The sequence below is a fragment of the Grammomys surdaster genome, unplaced genomic scaffold, assembly GCF_004785775.1.
Source record: "Grammomys surdaster isolate TR1022 unplaced genomic scaffold, NIH_TR_1.0 219, whole genome shotgun sequence".
NCBI lineage: Eukaryota > Metazoa > Chordata > Mammalia > Rodentia > Muridae > Grammomys > Grammomys surdaster.
Window position 1 is genome coordinate 828,669 of NW_021604664.1, and position 24,564 is coordinate 853,232.

Here is a 24,564-nt window from a genome sequence, read left to right on the forward strand (position 1 = left end):
TATCAGCTTGCACAAAACTCAAGTCTAAATGGATCTCAAAGACATCAACATAAAACATAATAGAAGAAAAAGTAGAAAACAGCCTTGAATGCATAGGGACAGAAGAACATTTCCAGAACATAACACCAATGGCTCAGGCTCTAAGGTCAAGAATTGATAAGTGGGACCTGATTAAACTCAAAATCCTCTATAAGGCAAAGGATACTGTCGATAAGACAAAATGGCCCCATACAGATTGGGAAAAGGTCTTCACTAACCCTTCATCCAACAGAGAACTAATATACAAAATCTATAAAGAACTGAAAAAGTTGGGCTCCAGAAAACCAAATAACCCAATGAAAAATTGAGTTCAGAACTAAACAAAATTTTCAACAGAGGAATCTTGAATGGCTGAGAAGCACTTAAAGAAATGTTCAACATCCTTAGTCATCAGGGAAATGAAAACCAAAATGATCCTGAGATTCCACCTTACATCAAGCAACAACAGATGTTGGCAAGGATGTGGAGAAAGAAGAACACACTTCCCTTGTTGTTGTTATTGCAATCTTGTACATCTACTCTGGAAATCGATCTGGCAGTTTCTCAGAAAATTGAAAATAGTTGCACCTGAAGACCGAGCTATACCACTCCTGGGCATATACCCAAAAGACACTCCATAATAACCTCAGGACACATACTCCAGTATGTTCACAACAGCTTTATTCATAAAAACCAGAAACTGGAAGCAACCCAAATGTTCCTCAAGCAAAGAATGGATACAGAAAAAGTGGTATGTTTACATAATGGAATATTATTCAGCTATTAAAAACAAAGAAATCATTAATTTCACAGGCAAATAGATGGAACTAGAAAATATCATCCTGAGTGAGGTAACCAAGACCCAAAAAGACATGTGTGCTATGTACTCACTGATAAGTGGATATTAGCCATGATGTTCAGAATACCCATAATACACTGTACAGATCCAAAGAAGTTTAATAAGGCCTAACTGAGGATGCTTGAATCTCACTTAGAAGGAGGAACAAAATAGTCATGGGAGGAAAAGGAAGGGAGGGATCTGGGTGGAAGAGGGGAGGGCTAGAGGAATAGGGGGACAGGATTAGGCAGGGGGAGAGACAGGAGAGAAGCCCAGAGGGCCAGGAGAATGAATAGAAATATGCAGCTGCTGGGCATGGGGGAGTGGAGGGGAGAGAGGGAATTCTCTAAGAAGTTCCAGAGACCCTGGACGAGAGAGGCTTCCAGGAGACAATGCAGGTGACCTTAGCCAAAATGCCCGACAGTGGGGTATGGTACCTGAAGAGACCACCTCCAGTAGGTAGACAGGCCCCCAGTGGAGGGATGGGGACACCAACACACCTACAAAACATTTGACCCAAAATTGGACCTTTGTAAAAGAAATGCAGAGACAACAATAGAGCAGAGACTGAAGGAATGGCTGACCTGTGACTGGCCCATTTTGAGATCAATCCCATGGTCAGGCACCAATCTTTTACACCATAATGATGTAATATTTTGCTTGCAAACAGGAGCCTAGCATAGCAGCCCTCTGAGAGGCTCTACCTAGCAGCTGACTGAGACAGATGCAGATAACCACAGACAAATATCAAGGATATGGCAACTCACAGGAAGACAAACAGTGTGAACTAACCTGGACCCCTGGGAACTCCCAGAGACTGAGCCACCAATCAAAGAGCATACACAGGCTGATGCAAGGCCCCAGACACATATGTAGCAGAGGGCTTTTGTAGCCACCTGCAGCCATGGACCAACTGGGTTTACCTGGAAGGGGGGCTCAAAATGAAGAAAGGACAGAGTGCGAGAGAAAGATGAAGCCAAGGCAAAGTTCTCTGATCAAGGCCCGAAGTTTAATGTTCAGCTCTTCAATTTAAAGAGAAAGTCCCAACAAACCCCTTCTTGCTTCAGCCAGAGATGGGTGGGGGAACCCATCCTTAGTCACTGCTGGAGATGGGTGAAGGAACACATCTTTACTCATAGCTGGAGATGTCTCAAGGCAAGCTCAGTGGACAGTTTATTCTTCTAAGTTCCTGTAGCAGGCTGTATGTGCAGCCAAGGTGAGTAACTCCACCTAGGTCCTATTATTTTGTCAATTGTGGTAAACAAGGTCTTTCAGGGCTGCTCAAGGCTGGGGGGAGGGCACAATTTCCCCATTTTCATTTTTTAAGATGAGCAGTGCCAGCAGTTGGACGGGGCACAAGGTTTCATTCCGTCTAGGATAAAGAGTGGCCAGGAGACCATGCCTGGCTTAGGTTGGCATCTATATTGCTCCTTATTACCCATCAGGGAGAATATACATAGGATTATTGATGTATACCTCTGTCTTAGGTCTATAGGAGCTCAAGAACACTCTTATCCATCTTTGACTCCTGGCCATCTTTGGCACACCCTTTCCCATACAGACCAAAGCCACATTCAGACCAAAGGACCTGTGAGCACGCACTCAATGTAATTCTTCATAGTAATGGATAACTGCCATGATGAATAGCTGAGCTTACTGAGAGTGATACTGTGTGAAGACAACCAATCTGTTTGAGATACAAGGTTCAAAGGTTAAAAGTAACAAGATTATCCAAGCACTGTAGAAAATAAAGTTGTAAGCAGGAATGTCCCAGCTATCTAATCCAGCTGCTGATTGGCAGGGATCAGACACAAAGAGTCTGGCCACCAGGTATATAGTGGGTGACTTTAAGTAATGATAAAAAACATTTACTCTTCAGTAAGAGTGGAGACTATACACCAGGTTAACTCAGCTGTTTCATAGGGATTTTGAGACATCTTCATCATTAAAATCATAATTATTAGGCTCAAGATCTGTGTCCACTTGATGGACCAAACTTTCAGGTAGCCATTGGGCTCCATTTTCTTTTTGTGAAAAAATACAGACCGAGCCTCATCCCCAAATTAAAACAGGGTTGGAGCCATCCCATGTATTAGTTGGGGGGGGGTCTCTCCATTTGACCCTGGCAAATGAGCTAGAAGTGACAGGATGCCAGTGTCAATCTGCTGCAGACTGACCTTTAGCATCAGTTTGCAAAAAATTTAAAACAAATAAGACAAAAGCAAGGTGTGCTTTTGGTGACCCTGGAGGGTATAATTCCCCCTCTTCAGTTTTTAAAGGCCAATTTTTCAGAATTCCTTGCAAAGCCAGGGCAGAAGCACCAGTAGCTGATCCTCCCATACTCAGAGAGTTATGAAGATATTATTTTAAAATTTCACGATATCTTGTCCTTGAGGATTATAAGGAATCCCAGTAACATGGGTAATATTAAATTGTCAACAAAACATCTCAAATGTTTGACTGCAATAGCCAGTTCCATTATCTCTAATCTAATATGGAACACCAAGCATAGAAAAATAATGTATTTTTTTGTAGGCAATAACTAATTACATTTTTAGTTGCTTCTCCTGTTAAAGCAGTTGCAACTAGAAAGCCTAAAAGGTGTCAAGTCACATGTACATATGTTAATTTTCCAAAATAAAAAATGAGTAACATCCATTGGCCATAATTGATTACGTATAAGTCCTCAAGGCTTAACACCATTATGAAGAAATTGAGGACACAGAACAAGTTTTTGCAATTTGACTTGCACACTCTCTAGAAATATCAAATTATTGTCTCAAGCTATTACTATATTGATGATATAAAGAATAAGATTGTGTTGCCAATTGTTTCTGTAAGGCTTATAATCTGTCTGGTATATAATCTGCTGTGGCATTGCCCTGGGGTCCAGGCAATCCAGAATGAGCTCTTAAATGTCTTATAAAGTTAAGGAACAGTACATGTTTCTTAAATTAATCTGTATTTGTATAAATAACTGTAAAATTTGAGAATTAGCAATATCTAAAACAGGAACAATTTCAAGCAATTATAAACCATGAGCCACATACTAGCTATGAGTATACAAATTGAAAGCTTGATTTTTCAGCATTACAAACAGTGGCTACAGCATGTAATTCAATTATTTGTGCTAAAGCAGGGAGAAACTCACGAAAATGAACATGTGATCTAATTACATATACTTTCTTCTCAATAGACGAGCTGTCTGTAAAGACAGTAAACACCTTTTCTATGCACTGCATGCAAATTTACAATAAATACAAAAGCATGCATAGAGGAAAATTGTAACAACTTGTCTTTTGGATAATGATTATCAAATTTGCCTAAAAAGTTTGCCATGTAATAGGCCAAATATCAGTATTTTTCAATAACCAATTTAATTGCTGTTTGGAATACGGAAGAAACATTTCATCCAAAACACTTTTAGGATTCTATCTTACAACTCTGTATTAACACAGTAGCAGTTTCATAATAGGATGTTCAAACTTTACTTGCAGATGAAGAATGATGAATCCACATTAATGGTTTCTTTTGCCAAATGGTTGCTGTGAGCACATGAGTAGCAGTAACACAAACAGCCAACAGTTAATTATAGTCTATCTAATGTACCTGTTAATAACTAACAGCTTACTCTATTTTCTGTAAAGTTATTCTTTCTTCATTAGTTAATTGTCGAGGGGAAATAGGATTTGCATCCCTCTTGAGGGTATCAAACAGAGGTTTAAGTTCTCCTATGGTAAGCTTAAGATGAGGTTTTAGCTAATTAGTATCTCCTAACAGTTTTTGAAAATCATTAAAAGTAAACCATTTTTTTTTTTTTGCATGTATACCTACAAGCCAGAGGAAGGCACTAGATTCCATTATAGATGGTTGTAAGCCACCATGTGGTTGCTGGGAATTGAACTCTTATATTTTTGGTTGTGAGTCTAGCCTTTAATGACTGAGCTATCTCTCCAGCTCCAACTATCCTTTCTTGTTGGAATTTTCTGTGCCACAATCTGCTTAGGATATAACTGAGGTCCCAAATATTGAAAAGATATTGCCTTTGAATCTTTTCTGGAGTAACAAGCACTCCAAAATTTTAAAGCTCATTATATGAGAGCAAAGGCTTGCAGTAAAACTCCTTCAGAGGGATCAGCTAATAAAATATCATACAATGAATAATATACACTGAAAGATTCAAACTCTTAATTTCTTGTATTAAACAACAACAATTTTTTTATATATATAATGTAAGGCTATTAACCATTCCTTGAGGCAAAACTTTCTAATGATATTGCTTCATGAGCTCTCAAAAATTACAAGCAAAGTCACTGAATGCAAACCTCTCATCTTCACTGTAGGGTCGCAAAGAGATGATTTGGTCTCCCTGGTAGAGCACTGGTTTTGAGATAGCCGGAGACTCAACGGGTAAACCTGGACAACATGCGTCTCCTCATGCTCCCAGATTCTAGACCCCTACATGCGGCCTTTATCTCCATTAACCTGCACCTTGCAGACATGTTTGGCTCAGAGTAGCTCCTCCCAGAGAGGTTTTGAGTTACCATCTACAGCTACAGGTAGAGGGCGTGACTAATAGGCTTCAGCCTCAGGACATTTCCATATTCATGAGTCACCTAAGGCTGGGTGGGGGGGAGCATAGCTAATTAAGTAATTCCCACCCAGTTCCTCCTCTTTCCCCCTCCCTATTTAAGACAGCTCTCCCCTGACTAAACTGGGGGGGAGGGGCACACACATCTAGGCCCAACTACCATGCCATGAACAATAAACTTCTTGGAAATCTACGGACTTCTCTTATCATTGGGGCTTGCTGTTGCCAAAGCTTCCAGCCTTTGAAACCTTAGACCTTCTCATGTATGTGGGACCTGCCGGGAAAGAAAGCCACCTGGGACTCTGCCGCCCACCCCTGCAGGTCACCGCTGTCCTGAGACCCTGCCATTGTGCGTGATTTTTCCCACACTTCACCAGGATGTAAAGAAGTGGTATAAAAACAATCTTCTAAATCTATTATATATATATATATATATATATATATATATATATATATATATATATGTAACTTTGTTTTGGATTAACTGAATAACCAACTCCTTGTATCCTTGTAGCTGAGTGAGAGTTTCAGATAAAGGCCAAGCTGATGGCTAATCTTGTCCTCTCTTACTTAGAGCAATTCTTTTATTAGCAGGCACAGCTATGCCATGGAGGGAAGCAGGCATAATTTTAATTCCTCCAGCATAATCATCATCTATAACTCCTGGTCCATAAGCTGTCTATTGTGAATGTCTTTGGGTCTGAGGCTGACCCCTCCTCCCCAAGGAACAAGCAAGGCAATAAACAAATTCCAGAAAACACCTTTCTAGGGCCTGGTCAGGATGACCATAAGAAGCTTCTGCTGAGTCCACTCTGTGCATTGACTTAATTCAAATGTAAGTGTTCTTAATCTGGGACTATTTCCTGAGGCCTGGTCCAAAGGTATCCTTCCTGTAGGCCTGTACTGTGCCACAGCTTTTTTTAACGCTTTTATTCAACTCTACCTACTCTATTCTCTTTTCGACCATAAACATGGGTGAGTCAAAAAATCCCAAGCTCATGATTGAACTGCCAACTGCAGCCAATGGAAAACTGGCAGTTTAACTATATTTTTAAGTTTCTTTTGCAATATTAGAGTATACCATCAATTTTCTCTAAAATCAACACCAAATACATTACTTTCATGTTACAAAGTTTTGCTACCAGTTCTTATATAAGAATGGATGATAGTGCAGCTTTTAATATCTCATTAATGAGACATTGTTTTAAATCCTTTATACATCTGGTTTCTGAATGACTCCAACCTTGAGTTACCAGTTTTAAGCCAACTTTCTGTTACCAAGATTGCAAATTTTCAATCATACCCAATAACATATAGACCAATAATCTATAACCAAGACTTGCAGAACATATTTATACCTTTAAAACCAGTCAGAAACAAAACTGAAGTGGCTATACATCTTATATATTTAGACTAAACAAAGTTTTCTTGTTTTTTTCTAGCCGCAATTTCAAGAGAAAAGCACCTTGTCACTGAGATTTTTCTAAGAAAAACTCTTCATCTCTTTCTTTAGGAAGTGTAGGTGGCAGCTCCTCAGTGCCCTGCTTTCTTAGTTTCCCAATTCCTTCTAACCCAGCTCCTCTCATCTGAAGCAGTTCTTAGGCTGCAGGAAAATGCCTATTTGGAATTCTCCTGTCCTATGTTCACTGTCACCTCCTAGGTGAAGTCAGCGTCGGGTCAACATCTATTCAACCTAGACTGTATCCCCTTAAACACACTTCCCGCAAACACAGTCTACAAAAAATAACTAGCTCTAGCATCAATGATGTTCATTGTTTACCAAGTGCATGGGATACTCTTCTTCTTCTGTTTTCCGTGGAGCTCCAGTTAAGACAGTGTTTCTAAGCTGGTCCCCCGTTTTCAGGCCCCTCGCTGTGGCACCACCTGTAGCCACCTGCAGCCACAGACCAACTGGGTACTCCTGAAAGAGGGACTGGAAATAAAAAAAGGGCAGAGGGTGAGAGGAAATGAAGCCAAGACAAAGTTCTCTGATCAAGGCTTAAAGTTATGTTCAGCTCTTAATTTAAAGGGAAAGCCCCACCACCGAACCTCTTGCTTCAGCCGGAGATGGGTGAGGAGAACCCATCCTTAGTCACAGCCGGAGGTCTCTCAAGGAAAGCTCAGCAGGCAATCTATTCTTCTAAGTTCCTGTAACAGGCTGTACAATCAGGCATTATTTCTCTCTTATTAAGTGGTAGACTAAAATTCACTTAAAAAGCTGTTCATTACCACAAACATTTGAGTGCCTCCATTGGACAAGTGGCACTCCCTGGACCAAACATATTCAAACCACCACATTCCATGCCCTGGCCCCCGTAGGCTTGTTCAAATATGGGAGTCTATGGAGGTCATACCTAAACATAGCATAATACAAAATACATACAGCCCAATTTCAAAAGTCCCTGTAGTCTATAGCAAAGACAAGTTTCTCTGATCAAGGCTCAAAGTTTAATGTCCAGCTCTTCAATTTAAAGGGAAAGCCCTACTGGACCCCTTCTTGTTTCAGCAGGAGATGGGTAGGGGAACTCATCCTTGGTCACTGCTGGAGATGGGTGGGGAAACCCATCCTTAGTTGTAGCTGGAGATGTCTCAAGGCAAGCTCAGTGGACAGTTTATTCTTTTAAGTTCCTGTAGCAGGCTGTATGTGCAGCCAAGGTGGGTAACTCCACCTAGGTCAGATTTAATGCAGCATTCCACTTCCCATACTAGAATTTAAACCTGGTCACCTACTAGCAGAGACTCATGATGGTCCACCCACAGTGGGCAGTGCCAGGCACAGATGACATGCACTTTCCACCACCTCACCAAAATCACAATGTGAGTTTGCAACAGGAGAAGTAAAAAAAAAACTAAAAAAAAGTTCTAAGGCCAGGTTTTTTTTTTTTCTTGAAACTGTCTTTAAAGTGTTTTTGAATTTTTTAAATGTTATGTGTAGTGGTGGTTTGCTTACAAGTATGTCTTTGTGGATGTGTCAGAACCCCTAGATCTGGAGTAACAGACAGTTATGAGCTTCCATGTGGATTCTGGGAATTGAACCTAAATCCTCTGGTAGAACAGCCAATTCTCTTAACCTCTAAGCCATCTCTTCAGCCACATTAAAAATAATTTAAAAGAAAAAATTGTAATTTTTATTTACATTTTATATTTGCATTTTATATTTTTGTACATGGTGTTAGGGATCAATCACTTTTTAATGATGATAGGTGACCATATAAGTCTCCAGAGCCTTCTCTATCTTACTTCTGGCTTTATTTGTGACCATTTTTATTACAATATTGAAGAAAAAAAAGTATTTTTAAAACTTCCCAAAATAATCTCATTCCAAACATTTCAATAAATTCTTTTATGTATGTATTTAGCTGTACTATAAATAGTTGGTTTGTATGAGATGGTTACAAAGGCTAAAGATAAAGGGCTTCTTTCTCCTTTTTATTATCTATAAAGCTGCTGTTTGTTTGTTTGCTTGTTTGTTGACCTGTCTGATGTGTATGTATGAAACAATGTCTGCAAGTTTGATAAATGGGTCCTGGATCCTCCTCATTCTCCTATTGGATCTGTGTAGATAGGTTCCCCATATCTTCCTGCCATGTCTCCTAACAATGTCTTCTGGGAACAAGAAGCTGTCATCTCAGGGAACCAAGTTTGCTTGTCTTGTCTACCTGTGTCCCTCTAACTCTTCATCATTTGACCAGGAAATCTTAATCATAATTTTGAGAATTTCTACGAATTACCTCTGAATATCATTTGAAAACATGGAGAAGCTGCGTTTTTGTTTGTTTGATTGTTTTACTCTATAATTCTATGTTGTATTACTATTTATTAATAAATGTATTTACATTCTTTCTTAAAAAAAGACTTGTCTGTGGGTGCAATAGTATATAATACAAGGCTGTACACTGAAATTGACTCCTCCAGTTTTCAAGTCAACTTCTTTCTTTGAGGATACAAAAGCAGAATGTATACTTGTGCAGAAATCTGATACACAGCTCTCAGAAAGTATTGAGTTTTAATAAATCCACAGTAATTTATACCAATGACATACACACTCCATAGCCCCTCATTCCATGAAATGTTTCTCTGTTTTCTTTATGTCTTTATTCATTTATCTTTGTTTGTTGGCCCTTATGCAATTCACACAAATGGAAACTTCCTTGGATTCTTCATCTCAATCATAAATTGAAAAGCAGCAACTTATTTGGCAATAGCTTATTTTCATGTTTCAGTGCAATCATTTTTAACAAGTTGAGTCAGAAGTCAAATAATCTATACTGATAATCTAAACACATGACAAAATAGAACTATAAAATGTTAACTCTAAGAATATAGTAATCTATTATAGTAGGTTATACAGGAAGATTATATAGTAAGTAGAATACAGGAAGAAAGGAAATGGTAAAAACATTTTCCTGCTTTCAAGAAGCAAAATATTAGAATAACACTTAGAATATTAAAATTAGATTGCTAAAAAACTAACAAACTCTGTATTTTCACTCTTCAAAGAAAGACAAAATCAGTTGACTTCTTCAGGGATAATTAATAGAAGACAGGAAACATTTTGCTTTATTTGTGTGTATGGGTGTTTTATTTCCCTACATGTATGTCTAGTGCTCACGGAGGGCAGAAAAGAACATCAGATACCCCAGAACAGGAGTTAGAGATGGTTATGAGACACCATGTAAGTACTAGGACTCAAATCTTTGTCCCATGGAAGAGTAGACAGGACTCCTAACCACTGAGCAATCTCTCTAGCCCAGAAAATGTATTTTTAGGAACTTCCTGCAATAAAACCAATGGCACACTCTGTGTCCACCATACCAAGTGTAGTGGTTGGAATGAGAAATGTGCCCAAAAGGCTCAAGTATTTAAACACTCAGTCCCTAGTTAATGGGGCTGTTTGGAAAGACTATGGAATTTTTAGGAAATCCAGCATTTCTGGAGAAAAAAAAAGTCACTAGATCTTAGCCTCTTCCCATACCCAGTTCACTCTCCTTGTTTTCTCTGGGTGGTTGAAGATGTGATTTCCCACTTCCTGCTATAGGCACCTACTGACCTTTCTTCTTTACCATTGTGAAATTTATATTGAAAACTATAAGCCTAAATTAAACTTTTATATCATTTGTTTTGGTCATAGTATTTTATTACAGAAAGAAGTAATTCATACAACAAGATACATCAGCCTGTACTCTGGGCCACAAAATTAGGACTGTAGTATGATTTTGATGTCCCTGGGAGTGATGGAGACTTAAACATTAATTTCTGAGCTATGGCCTGTGCTCATAGTCTACATGGGATTTTCTAGAAATACAGAACACATCAGGAGGGGGGCAGGGAGGATAGATGTATTTTTCCAGTGCATTTTTCTAGAGTCCAATGCTAGTTTGCTTATTTTACATTCCTACAGTGACAAAGCATGTGAACAATTTAACACCCTGCTTGTGCAAACAGATATCACAAACAAATTTTGAGGTTCTGAATGCATAATGACAAAGTCTCAAAACCCCTTAAGCATTCAGTGTGGAGCAAGCCCTTCTTCAGTCTCTGCACATTCATCTGGCTAATACATCCACAATGACTTTTTTTCATCCATCAGGCCTAAAGTAGAAGCTGTGAGGCTTTATACTTTTTTCTCTTTAATGAACATGCTGCCTTTGTACTGCCTGAGTTATATTGCTTCACATTTCACAATGTACCATTATTCAGGTGCTAATAAAAGTCAAAATATGAAGTTTTCAGAAAAATAGATGGAGTATGAAACAACTATACTCAGTCCAGAAAATAAATGTTATATATCTTCTGTCATTTGCAAATGTTAGCCTTAAATCTTCAGAAATGCTTGCTCCGTTTGGAATACCTGTAGAGGTCAGGAAATCAGTTAAGGGCCGTTGTGGGAGTAGTTATCAAAGGAGAAAATGTAGAACAAAGTTATGTAATGGGTTAAAGGGGAATATTGGTGTAGAACAGGTTTAAACAGGAAGAGGATGGGACGATATATAGACAAGAGACTACAGCACGGCATAACAAAGACATTTTAAAAAGCCACATGAAATCCTATTATTGTAGAAGATTACAAATACACACACACACACACACACACACACAGTATAAACAGAGCTATCCTATAACAGGCAATTTTGTTTCTATTAGAGGCTACAAAATAACAAAACAAAACAACAACCAAAATATCCAAACCAAACTAACAGAGTGCCTGGAATTGGTTATCCCTTTTGGAGTTGTTGGCACCTAAGATCCCATAATCTACCAAACATTACAAGCTATTGCCAGTGCTCATAGTTATCCTCCAGAATTTGATGGCAATACCTTACTGCTGGAGACCATAGAACATAAAGTCATGGAACATGGAGAATTGAAGCTGATACTCACTTGGAATCATCATCCTACTGGTTAGCGTTTACAGTTTAAGAAGGGCAATAGCTATGAAGAAAGGATAGTTCTTCACTAGGACTCTTTTGCTCCCACCTCAGGCACAGTATAGATAACATTTCCAAATTTCTCCTGTGCTTTTATGGCATCTTAAAGTATACATACAGCCAGAGGAACATAGATGGAAGCAATTAATGTCTTTGACCCCACATGCAGAGAATTCTTTCTTTCTCATCTGCTTGTTACTAGATTTTTGACTTGTGGTGATTGTTAAGCCTCCAGATTAGGCTGAAAATAGTAGATCCAGTTTTAAACCTAGTTCTTTGGAAGACTGTGTGAAGTATTGCTATGGAATGCATTGTGACCTTAAAGTAGAAAAAGACTGTGCTAGTGTCATCAGAGAAGAGTGAGCCTCAACTGAGAAAATGCCTTCTTGAGCTCAGTCTGCAAGCAAGCCTCTGGAGCATTTTCTTAATTGTGATTTGTGATTTGTATGGGAGGTACAGCCCATTGTGGGTATTTTTCCAGGAGTGCTGTTGGTGCTAAGTTCTATAAGAAAAATGGCTGAGCAAGCCATGGAGCAACCCCTCTATGGCCTCTGCACCAGCTTCTTCCTCCCGGTTTCTGCCCTGCTTGAGTTCCTTTCCTGAGTTCTTCAATAATGAACAGTGATGTGAAGAGAGAAAGCTGGCGTGGAGTTTGCTGGATACAGAGAAGGGGAGGAACCTGGAGGAGCTAAGAAAAAGCATGATCAGAATATATTGTACAAGAATATTAAATGTATATATAAATATATATTATAAATATATATATTATAAATATATATTTCAATATATATGTACATGTATATTTCTCCAACTGGAGAAAGCTTTTTGGTCAGAGATGAGAACTCCTGTCCAGTTCCCTTTTTTCGTGCCCAACCTGGCTTGGACCAGTGAAGATCTTGTGCATGCTGCCTCAGTGTCTCTGAGATCACATGCATATCAGTCCTGTGGTGTCTGGAAGACACTGGTGTTTTGTTTTTATTGTTTCTTGGTTTTAGTTTTGTTCTCAGTCATCCATCCCCTCTGTTTCTTACAGTTTCCAATTTTCTCCTGGAGGAGTTTTGAGACGTAATCCCTCTGAGAACTGAGTGTTCCAAAGTCTCTCACACATTGTCCAGTTGTGTGTTTCTGTGTTAGTTCTCATTTCCTCCACGAAGCTTCTCTGATAAAGGCTGAGAGAGACACTGATCAATGAATGAGTGAGTGTCGTTAGGAGTTATTTTATTACCATAGATGCTCTTCTCAAAATTTATGCTATGAGACTTTAATATTCAGTGTTGGAAAAGTTGATAATATAAACAACTGTGAGATATGTCAAACTTAAAACGGCAGGAAATGTCTGCCATCTCATAATCAAGGCTTCAAAAGAGGTTTAGTAACCATATCCTATTCCCTGAACCATAGTAAGACCTGGAGCCATGAGGAAGGAGCCACCCAGAAAATGCTGAGGGTTTGGGGCTGGAAAATTAAATAACTGCAAATGTGTTATGATCCTGAATCTACTTTCTCTACATTTTTAAGTTTTACATCTATTGATTGAACACTTTCTACACTAAACATATTTTACTTTGTACCAAGTTTATAAAGCCTAGAAAAAGTTAAAGGAAAAGAAATTTATGAAAGCATCCAGTGCCTAACACAAATACAAGTAACAAAGTTCATAATATATACTAGCTTTTCAATTGTCATGGTAAAATATGTATCTGCATAATACAATGAGTGCTATTGGAATGGCTTTGGAATATTTATTAAATATTTATTAAAATCTATTTTCATATATTTACTAAAGTCTTTTTTAATGAAAATAGACTTTTAAAATTATCTCCTAAAACCAATCACAAGAAAATGACTAAGTGGAAAACAAGCACAAGAGTATTCAGCAGAGAAGTTTTTAAGCCGAAGCAATTATATTTTAGGCAACCATGTGGTTAATAATTTTAGCCCTTTATTATGTAAAATTGTCAGTTCAATTTACAAAGCAAATATTTGGCATGGTTATCAAATTCTATTTACTGTTCTGTGAACATACTAAAAGATGCAGTATCTTGAAAGAGTCTGTTCAAATTACCTCTGAACATAATTTTTTTTAGATCCTCATTGGTAAACAAAAGTTGCCTGAGTCACTGACATCATTTCACAGCTACAATAATCATGAGAAACTTTAGAGCAAACAATGATTCACTTGTAAAGGAAGGCAAACAATTTCCAAGTCAATATAACCAAACACAGGACAAAAGTTGCTGATTGTAGATGAATTGGCAACTGTTGACATCTTCTCATGTGTGCCTTTCTTGGGGGAGCAGGAACCTGCAGAATATTTCTCACTTATCAGAATACAGTATTTGCTATTTCAAATCCCTATTGTCTGTGCTGAATTCCATTATGTTAAGACAAATAAAACTAGAGTCTTAGCCAATTGTCAAACCAGAAATGAGGAACTTTCGGACAATTAGACATAACAGGGAAAGCACTAAAATCTGGCTTTCTATTATCCTTCCTGCATTTCCATCTCTCTCTTTCTAACTGCACCTATCTCTCTCATCTCTTTTCCCCTGTCTCCTGCCCTTCCTCACTTCTTTTCTCCACCTTACTCCTCTTCCTTCTTCTTATTAGACTCTCTAAGAGAAATGTATATACTTGCAGGAGCAAAGAAAAAACACCAAACCCTCTTTTTTTTCTTTTCACTTTCTTCTTTTGATACTTTTATTCACATCTTTTAAAAAATATTTGTTTATTTATTTTATGTGAGTACACTGTGACTGTCACTCTCTTCAGACACACCAGAAGAGGACATCGGATCTCATTACAGATGGTTGTGAGCCACCATATGGTTGCAGGGAATTGAACTCAGGACCTCTGGAAAAGCAGTCAGTGCTCTAAACCCTGTGTCCCTTATTCACATCTTTTCACTGTAATCATTCTGTCAATACTACTGACACTCTCCATTCTGAAGGAAAGTACTCAGCCTCACATACTAGGATGCAAAACAAGACTCAAATATAGGAACTCACATCCTAAATTTTATCTGACCACCACAGATTAAAACTGGATATCAACTACAAAAGAAGTGACAGAAAATGTGTTAACTAGTAGAAGCTAAACAACCCACTAATGAGTCAAAATTAGATAATGAAAGAAATTAAGAAGAAAAAATTTTAAAGTTTACTGCAAACACTGAGGAAATTCAGAGAATTATGAGGACATACTTTAAAAGTAAATATAGTATCAAGCTGTAAAATCAAAAGGAAATGGATGGATTTATTTATATATACCAAAGCTAAATCAAGATAAAATAAACAATTTAGGGCTGGTGAAATGGTTCAGCAGTTAAGAGCACCAACTGCTCTTCAGGAGATCATGAGATCAAATCCCAGCAATCACATGGTGGCTCACAACCATCCTTAATGAGATCTGATGCCCTCATATGGGTGTTTGAAGACAGCTACAGTATACTTTGGGCCAGAGCAAGTGGGGCCAGAGCAAGAGGGAGAAGGGAAGGGGGAAAAATAAACAATTTAAATATACCCACATTATCTAAAGAGATAGAAACAGCAATCATTTAACAAACAAATAAACCATACCAAACCACAGGACCAGGTAGATTCAGTGCAGGTTCTACCATATCTTTAGAGAAGAATTACTACCAATATTTCTCAATTATTTGTTAATAATAATAAGAAGGAATGCTTTTAAATTCTTTGTACAAATCTAGTATCATCCTGGTAATAAACCAGATGAAAACTCAACAAAAAGAAGAAAACTAAAGTCTAATATTTCAAATATTACCACATAAAATTTCAATAAATTACTTGTAAATCAACTTCAAGAACACATCTAACCAAATGGAGAAAAACTAAAAGCATTTTCACTAAAATAAAAAATAAGGCAATTATGTCTAACTGTTCCCCTCCAGTTCAGTGTAGTACTTGAAGTCTTGGTGAGAGCAAAAGACAAGAGAAGTAGACAAAGGAGATTCTTCCCAACACTCTTGACCTTCATTGTGGACAGCCAGAATATTTTTGGTCCCTTGTATATTGTTTGGCCTAATCTTTAGCTTTAATATGATGTCATGTTTTCATATTATACTGATTTCAAAACAAAGTATTTTACATTTTGAACTCCCTCATATTGAAATCTTTGTGATTTTACAATTAAAACTTATATCATAATATATTATATGTAAAAATTAATATAAAATAGAAAAATTGAAATTTCCAGGTAACTTAACAGTTTATAAGCTTCAACCATGAAACCCACTGAAAGAAAACAGTTAAAATAATACACAATAGTTGATTCCTACAAGAAATGTGTAAATTTATTAAAACAAAAGAGATGTCTACAAGAAAGCATAAGAATTGCTGTAACGTGGAGTGACTTAGCAGCACCTAACCAAGCTATGTCCTGTTTATGTATTGTGCGGTATTGGAAGTGGTTCCATTGTGGTTCAGTGGAAACAGAAGTTCTACATGCTAGCAACTATAGAACACATAGTGTTGGCAATCAGGCAACCTCTAAGGCCAGCCCTGTCTGTAGACCATAGGAACATCAGGCAACCCAGCCAAAATGAGACACATCATCATTAGCTGTCCAGTGGCGGTACATTCCCACTGTTGCCTCTGTTGCTCATTCCCCTGATCATGTGCTGATCCCTATAAAGAGCCACGTTTTTTTTCTCCCCAACCCCTTTTTCTTCCCTTTCTCACCCCCAAAGGCAGCCCCTACATCCCTCTTGCCCTCTCTTTTAATAAACTTCCCACGAGAGACCTGTCAGAGGTGTGATTTTGTCACACAGTGTGATTTTGTCAGAACCTGCGACCTAGTTCCATCACACAGATTACTGGAGAAATCAAGTGATTTCACTAACCAATCCCCAAAGTACACCAGGTCTAGTCAGTCTGAGTCAAGCCAAAAGAACACCAAGAAGGGAACAAATCTTCAATTTAACCCAGTTGTGTCAGAAACTCACTATCAAAAGTATCTTCTCTAAACTACACTCAAGCAATATGTACTCTAATCCTTGTTCTAAAAGTTTAAACTTAAATAGCAATTGAACTCATATATTTTTGTTCTCATTTCTACCTCTTTCATTTCTTTATTCATTATCATCTCCAATTCATGTCTTCTATAGCTTTATAATCTCTGACTCTGTGGCTGCTCACACTGTCCCATTTTTTTTTTATTTCCAGGGTACTTTTCCTACTCTGGTAATTTTCAAAGTTACTCTAACAGTTAACTCCATATCCTCATCCACCTTATGTCTAGCTGTGCTTAGTCTTAGTAACTAAAACCTTAAAATATGACATATGTTGGCCATATAAATATGCTCAAATAGATTATTAAACCAGAGGGATCACTATTGTAAATTGGATAATACAATACTTTCTTAGTGAGAAATTGCTTCAGCAGTTAATATTTTAGAAAAAAATAGCATCTGTCCCAGATACTCCAACCTTTTGTATTAAGTATCTTTTAAACCACACACCTCAATTGTAACACAACCTAGCTCCATTTGAATATTGAAACACTCTACTAAAAAAGAGAACTGATAGAAATTAAACCAACGACATAATATAAAGAAATCCTATAAAGTAATAAAAAATATATAAAGCTCTAAGGAAACAACCTACTCCAAAAATTACTGATGCCATAATAATACCATGACAATGGATTAGATGAAATCCCAAGAAAGAACTCAGAAAAAAAAATATTCTGAGTGGAGTTAAAGAAAACTATTGAAAGAATTATTAAAGGATGTAACAAAACAACAGAATGAAGTCAATACAAGACATGAAGGAGGAATTCAGTGAAGAGAGAAATACTGAAGTAAAACCATACTAAAATATTGGAAATGAAAACTACAATAAGTCAAATGAAAAGATCAAAACAATAGGCTGTAACAAATACTTGGCATAATAGGTAAGCATAAAATCAGGAGAAAATAGAACATTACAACAAGGAGAAAAATCAATTAAGTATGAAAGACACTTTCAAGACATCAGAAATACTATGAAAAGACCAAATCTCAGAATCCCATGATTCTATATGATTCTATACCTTCTTCTTTAAAAGAAGGTAAAAATTTTCATTTAAAAGCATAGAAAACTCTTTCTGTATATCATGAAAGAAAATCTCCATAACTTACGATGTTAATCCAAACAAAGAAGACATTTAGAACACCAAATGTCAAGGCAAAAAGGACCTCTCCATTTCAGAATCAACTACAGTGAACAAAGAGAGTAAGTGAAAACAACAAGACCATAACCCTGAGTCAAGCACAGAGGCAGATGCATAAACAGGACAAATTTCTCAACAGAAACTTTTAAAATCAAACAACTCGAAACAGTGCATATCAAATTATGAAAGTTTCTACTAGCTCAGACTATTATACAAAGCAAAGTTATGGGCCATCATAGTAGAAAACATTTTATATGTTGTACAACACATTACTTATAAACTTAAATGTACGTAACACAGATAACGATTTCACAAAACAAATAATAAAAAAAGATGCTAAAAGAGAATCAGTAAATATTTTTATAGCAAATACTTAGAGAAATCTTTTAGAATGAAGAAAAAGATAAACACCTTCTCAGGGCAGCTACAGGGGAGAAATAATACATAAATTATAGTTAAGCAAAAAATAATGGAAAAAGGAAATACTTATAAAATCAATAAAATGATAGAAATTCATTGTAGTTTTCATTAATAACTCTGAATATAAATGATCTCCTTTCTCCAGTCAAAAGATAGACTAGACACAATGGTAAAATGCATTTGTTTGTTTTCTCCAATAAACACAACTCACAATGAAATAAATATAATATTTTAGAAAGAAAGGTAAAGAAACTCCAACAAAATACAGTTGGGAAACAGGAGAACTTGATGCTCTAACAGCTTCAAAAATACTTTAAACCTTAGTTAGTCATGAGAGATAAATACATTCATTTTATATTGACAAAACGATTAATTCATCAAGTAGACATACATGCATTTAACATGAATAAGTATTTCATAAAGCAAATAGCAAAAGTGACTTATATATCCTACTACCAACAACTTACTGGTTATCCTGGACAAACAATCAAAACAGAAAAACATCTGGGTTAGATAACATCACAGAACAAATGGATATAATGGACATCTATAGCATATCTAATGCAAACAGTGCAGAAACTATATTTTTCTTAATGGATCATAGAATTTTCACAAAAAAAAAACATGTTTTAGGAAAAAAAGAAAGATTTAACAAACACAAAAAAGTTGAAATAGTATTTTTAATTTTATTCATTTACAATGGAATAAAAATTACAAATCAACAGCAAGAGAAACTAGAATACATACAAGTTTACGGAGATTTAAGGCTGAATAAATCGCCAGGCGGTGGTGGTACACGCCTTTAATCCCAGCACTTGGGAGGCAGAGGCAGGCGGATCTCTGAGTTCGAGGCCAGCCTGGTCTACAGAGTGAGTTCCAGGACAGCCAGGGCTATACAGAGAAACCCTATCTCGAAAAAACAAAAAAAAAAAAAAAAAAAAAGGCTGAATAAGTCAATGAATAAATCAAAAAATGATTTTGTTTTAAATCTTGGAACTGAATAAAAATAAAAATACAACATAATAAAACCTATGGAATAAAATCAGCCATAATAGGGAAAATTATAGTTCTAAACATCCATATTAAAAAAAAAGTGATCTCAAATAAATTATTTTTATAGGGGTCTTGGAATGACAGAACAAACCAAACCTAAAATGAATAGACAGTGGTCTCTGTCTGTCTCTGTCTCTCTCAATGAATTGAAGATTGGTTTGCTGGATATAAACAATATTTATAAATTGTTAACCAAACTAACTGCCCCCCAAAAAGGCAGAGAATGTTAGAAGACCTCACACAGTCAGGATTCCCTTTCAGACCCAGGATTAGGCAAAAAACACACCCAAGCACCTATTTTCACAGAAGAGATCCTTTATTAAGCAGGGAAGAAAAGTTAAAGTGACTGCTTCTGACTCAGGCAGAAAAACAGCAGCAAAGCAGCAAATGACATTTGCAGGTGTAACTTTTCAGAAGAGAAAAGGGAAAGTTATGTTAGAATGGACTAGGCTGCTGTGACATGATTTTATTGGGCATGTTAATTAGGTGCACTGAAGGGAGCTTTTGATTGCTAGGCTTCAGAACATTGACAGATGGACCTTGGTGAACAGCCTCAGGAGAAGGAAGTGGTGGAATAAGTGAACAGACCTTGGATGCTAGCTGTAGGAATGTAGCCTAATGATTTTTTTAACAAGGCAGAAGGAATACTGGAGAAGGGCAAAGCCTGATTCCTCATGCTGGCCAGAGTCCCTTCAGAGAAGATCTAAACTATAAAGTATAAAGGTATACTAAACTATTTTTATGAAACCGAAGGTACTCTGATATTAAGACCAAATACTAAAACAAACAACAAAAAGAAATTTATGTACCCATTACTGATAAAGGCACAAAAATTCTCAACAGACTACTGGAAACCAAATTTCAAGAACATATAAAAGATCATTCATCAAGTCTGCTTTATTTCAGAGAGACAGGGATGATTCTAAAAAGCATATCAATAAATTTAATTAAGTGCATGACTACCTGAATAGATGCTTTTGACAAAATCCCAGTGTTCCTTCATAATAAAAGTACTGAAGAAACTGAGAGTAAGAAATATAACTTAAATTATATAGGCAGCATTATACTAAATGGGGACCAAAAACACACTTTACTAAAATCAAGAACAAGAAAGGGCTGTCCACTTTTTCCACATTTATTCATATAGTAATATAGAGTGATAAGACAGGAGAAAAATAAAAGAATGCATGTAGGAAAGGAAAAGTCAAAGATCTTGTTGATGATATGATTCCATGCAACTGAAAACCTGGAGAACAATGCACAGCCTACAGGCAGCTCAACAGATTGGTGAGTGTCCTTCCCAAGTGACTCAGTCTAAACCTCTTTCATACAACTCAGCTAGTCTCTGCTTCTTCCAGAACTGTGGTCTAGTTTAAGGATCTTATTTGCAGCTTGACTTGTTTACTCTGATAGGGGATTTAGTGAATCTGGTCAGTTTCAGGGACTTCCTGAAGCAATGTTGAGTTGTTTACCTTCCTGTATAAAGAGCTTCTCTGCAAGATGGAATGTTTTAGTCTTGGAAGAAATTATTACACAACATTCTGAGAAGGATGAAACAGGCTGACTCCATGACAGCCTTCAAACTGGCAGTTTAGGAGACTAGGCCTAAGAACTGGGCAATTACTTGCCCAGGCAAGTCAATTACTAATGGAAAAAACCCCAGGCTCCAGCCTTCACACCCAGATAATGGTTCCAGAATGCCTAGAGATAAAGATCATCGACCTGGACTTCCAATGTGCTTTAAAATGAGCCTTCAAGAGCTCACTTGGTGCTCTCTCTATCTTGGTAATGGAAGACCCCAGCATGCTGAACTTCTGCAGAATAAACCACTCTTTGCATTTGCATACTATTTGAGTCTGGGGTGTCATTCTTCAGCAAATCAAGGACCGTTACATTTGGGGGTTCATCTCAGGATTCACTAGAGACCCCTTGGCCCAAATAGTGGAGTGTTTTTCTGATAGGTAAGTCGGGGTGACTAGTTGTCTTTTGTCCTGTCCATATCTGGGTTTCTCTTTTGAGTTAAATCTAAAGGCCTAGAGGGACAAAGCAGACACTTATTTTGTCAACCAGCCAGGGGCAAGAGAGGATGCTTCCAACCCTCTTTCAGAAGCTGGAGAACTTGCTAGTTCTCATCTGGATTCTGAACTGACCGTGGGTCTATGGGCCTTCCATTCTCAGTGGGGAGGACCATCTGAGACAGCCTTTCAGTTTGATTTTGTTTTCCTGGGAATGTCCTTCTCTGTCTGTCTGTCTGTATTTTGTTGTGCTTTTTGTCCTCTCGTACAATTTTTTCTTTGATTCCTAGGATGGGACAGGCACAAAGCACTGGGCTTGGTCCTGAATCATTTTAAGAACTTTTGCTGAGTTACAGAAGACTCCGGTCTTGTTGTTCATGCTAGTAAATTAACCATCTTTTGCAGGAATGAATGGCTCACCTATAAAATAGGATGGCCTATGCAGAGGACTTTCCATATCCCCATCATTTAGAGGATGAAGGTTTAGTTTCTGAGTCCTGGGGTCACCTGGACTAAGTGCTATGGGCCTCACTACTCTTCACCGTTCTTTCTCTAAAGGGGGGTCAGCCTCTGCCCCTTCCTTTGCTAACCCTTTCTGCTCCAGGGGAGGATTTCTGTGCCCTTCCTTATGTTCTTGCTCCTGCCACTGCCCCTGCCCAGCCAGGACAGGTGGAGAGAGGAGCAGCCTCTTACTCCCCTGACTCTCCTGATTCCACTTGGAGTCCATCTCACACTCTGGCCCATACTGCCCAGAGGGCCAACTCTACTATAGCCTTACCCATCTGGGCTAAAGGATCCCCAGATTCTCAGGGGAGATAGTTCATGACATATGTGTCATTTGCCAGTGATGATCCTTACAATTGGAGGTTGCAGAACTCCACATTTTTAGAAGGACCATCAGCTCTCATAGGTCCTCTGGATTCAATCATGCTGAGTCACAAGGTCACCTGGGACAACTGTCAGCAACAGCTCCAGGTCTTCTTCACAACAGAGGAGAGAGAGAGAATCATAGGAGCCACCCATAATCGGTTCTGGGAGTAAATGGACTGCCCACTCAAGTTCAGGCTGATATCAATGCAATACAGCCTTTCCTTTGACTCAACCCAGTTGGGATTTTAACAATCCTCTTAAAGGTATGGAGAGGCTCTGGATCTACTTCCAGATTCTGATGGGGGAGACCCATCAAGAGGCTGCCAGACAGCCCACATATTTATGTAAGGTGAGCTAGGTGATGCAGGGAAAGAATGAAAGCCCCAGGTAATATCTAGAAAGACTTTTGAAGCCTATAGGACCAACACTGCTTTTGACTTAGAAGCCAGAGAGCACCAGTCAGCGGTGAACATGGCTTTTGTTAATCAAATTGCCCCTGACATCCCTTAGAAATTTCAGCCACTAAATGTCTTTGTGGCCTGCATCTGGCACCCAAAAGTCAGCCTCTATTTGCCTTTGAATGGCAAGACATGGAGAGAGGCTTCAACAGACTTGCACATGCCTGCCTCAAAGATTCAAGAACTTACCCACTATCTTTGATGAGGCATTTTGTGAAGATTTGGGTGAGTACTGGTAACCCAACCCCCAAATAACAGTGCTCTAGTATGTAGATGATATCCTTACTGCAACCCCCCCCAACTTGGAGACATGCCAGGAGGCCACATGAGACCTGCTACAGGAGCCAAGTCAACTTAACTAACAAGAGTCTGTTAAGAAGGTCCAGCTTTGTCAACTTTAGGTCACCTGTCTGGGGTACATGTTCAAAAAGGGACAGTCAAAGCATGCTGTGAGATACCCTGGAATACTATCCTTAGTATTCCAGTCCCATCAACCCAAAGTCAAGTACAGGAATTGCTTGGATCTGCTAGGTTTTTTAGATTTTGGGTGCCAGGGTTCACTTAGATAGCCAAACTTTTAGGAAGTTGGATGCAGTGGTCCAAAGATGGCCAACCTACCTCCAGATCATAGCTGCTACTGCCCTGCTAGTCAAGATGCTGGCAAAATAACCATGTGGCAGAAACTTGTTATCACCAACCTCCATGCTATTGAGGGGACCCTCAAGAATCCACTGAGACAGTGGCTGTCCAATGTCAGGCTGGTGCACTTTCAGGCTGTACTTTAGAATTCCCCTCACACAAGATATAACCCATCATCTGCCCTAAACCTAGCCACTCTGCTACCTGATCTGTCCTCAGATACAGAACATCATGCCATGCTTGACTGACATACCCTGGCCAGATGCAGAATGTACCTACTTCATGGACAGGAGCAGCTTGACCCAGAAAGGAATTCTGTATGCAAGGGCGGCAGCAATGGACTTGGACTCTGTTTTTTGGGCAACTGTTTTGCTGCTGGGAACTTCAGCCTAGAAAACTGAACTAAAGGCTCTAACCAAGGCTTTAAAACTGGAAAAGGAGCCATAGTGATAGAGTAAGATAAAACTCACCTACCCCAGAATTTATTAAATTGCACCTGTGAGCTCACTTGGTGGTCTCTCTATCTTGACAATGGAAGACCTCAGCATGCTGGACTTCTATAGAATAAAACACTCTTTGCATTTACATACTATTTGAGTCTGGGGTATCATTCTTTGGTGAATTCTTACAACTCCTTAAGAAACAAGAGCAATATCATAATAGTAATATTCCATGAAAAAATATTTTTTATGATGCATAAGACGGAGACTTCAAAATAGCAATAATAAACATGTTCAAGGAGCACAAAGAGGATACAAATAAATGCCTGAATGAAGACTATAAATACAGGAACAATCTAAATAAAGCAATGAAAATAATTCAAGATATAAAAATAGAATTTAATAACAAAAAATACAACTTATAGGAAAAAGCCAAACTGAAACAAAACTTGAAATAAAAAAACTCAAGAAGTCAAACAAAGACCTCAGAGGAAAGGCTTACCAACAGAATGAATCAAGGGGAAGACAGAACACCAGGTCTCAGAGACAATGTAGAAAAGATGGATTATTTAGTCAAAGAAATGATAAGTATAAAGTGAGTCAGAAACAAATGTCCAGGAAAT

The 24,564-nt window shown here is 38.0% G+C and overlaps 1 protein-coding gene across 1 annotated transcript in view; it reads right to left on the reverse strand.

Annotated features, from left to right (window-relative positions):
* The window catches only part of Hnmt (histamine N-methyltransferase), a 57,643-nt gene extending 50,298 nt beyond the window's left edge, over positions 1-7,345 (reverse strand). Inside the window, exon 1 of the mRNA XM_028772789.1 lies at positions 7,228-7,345. The gene's annotated coding sequence lies outside the window, so the exon portion shown is untranslated. The remainder of the gene's footprint in view (positions 1-7,227) is intronic.
* Positions 7,346-24,564: the final 17,219 nt, after the last annotated feature.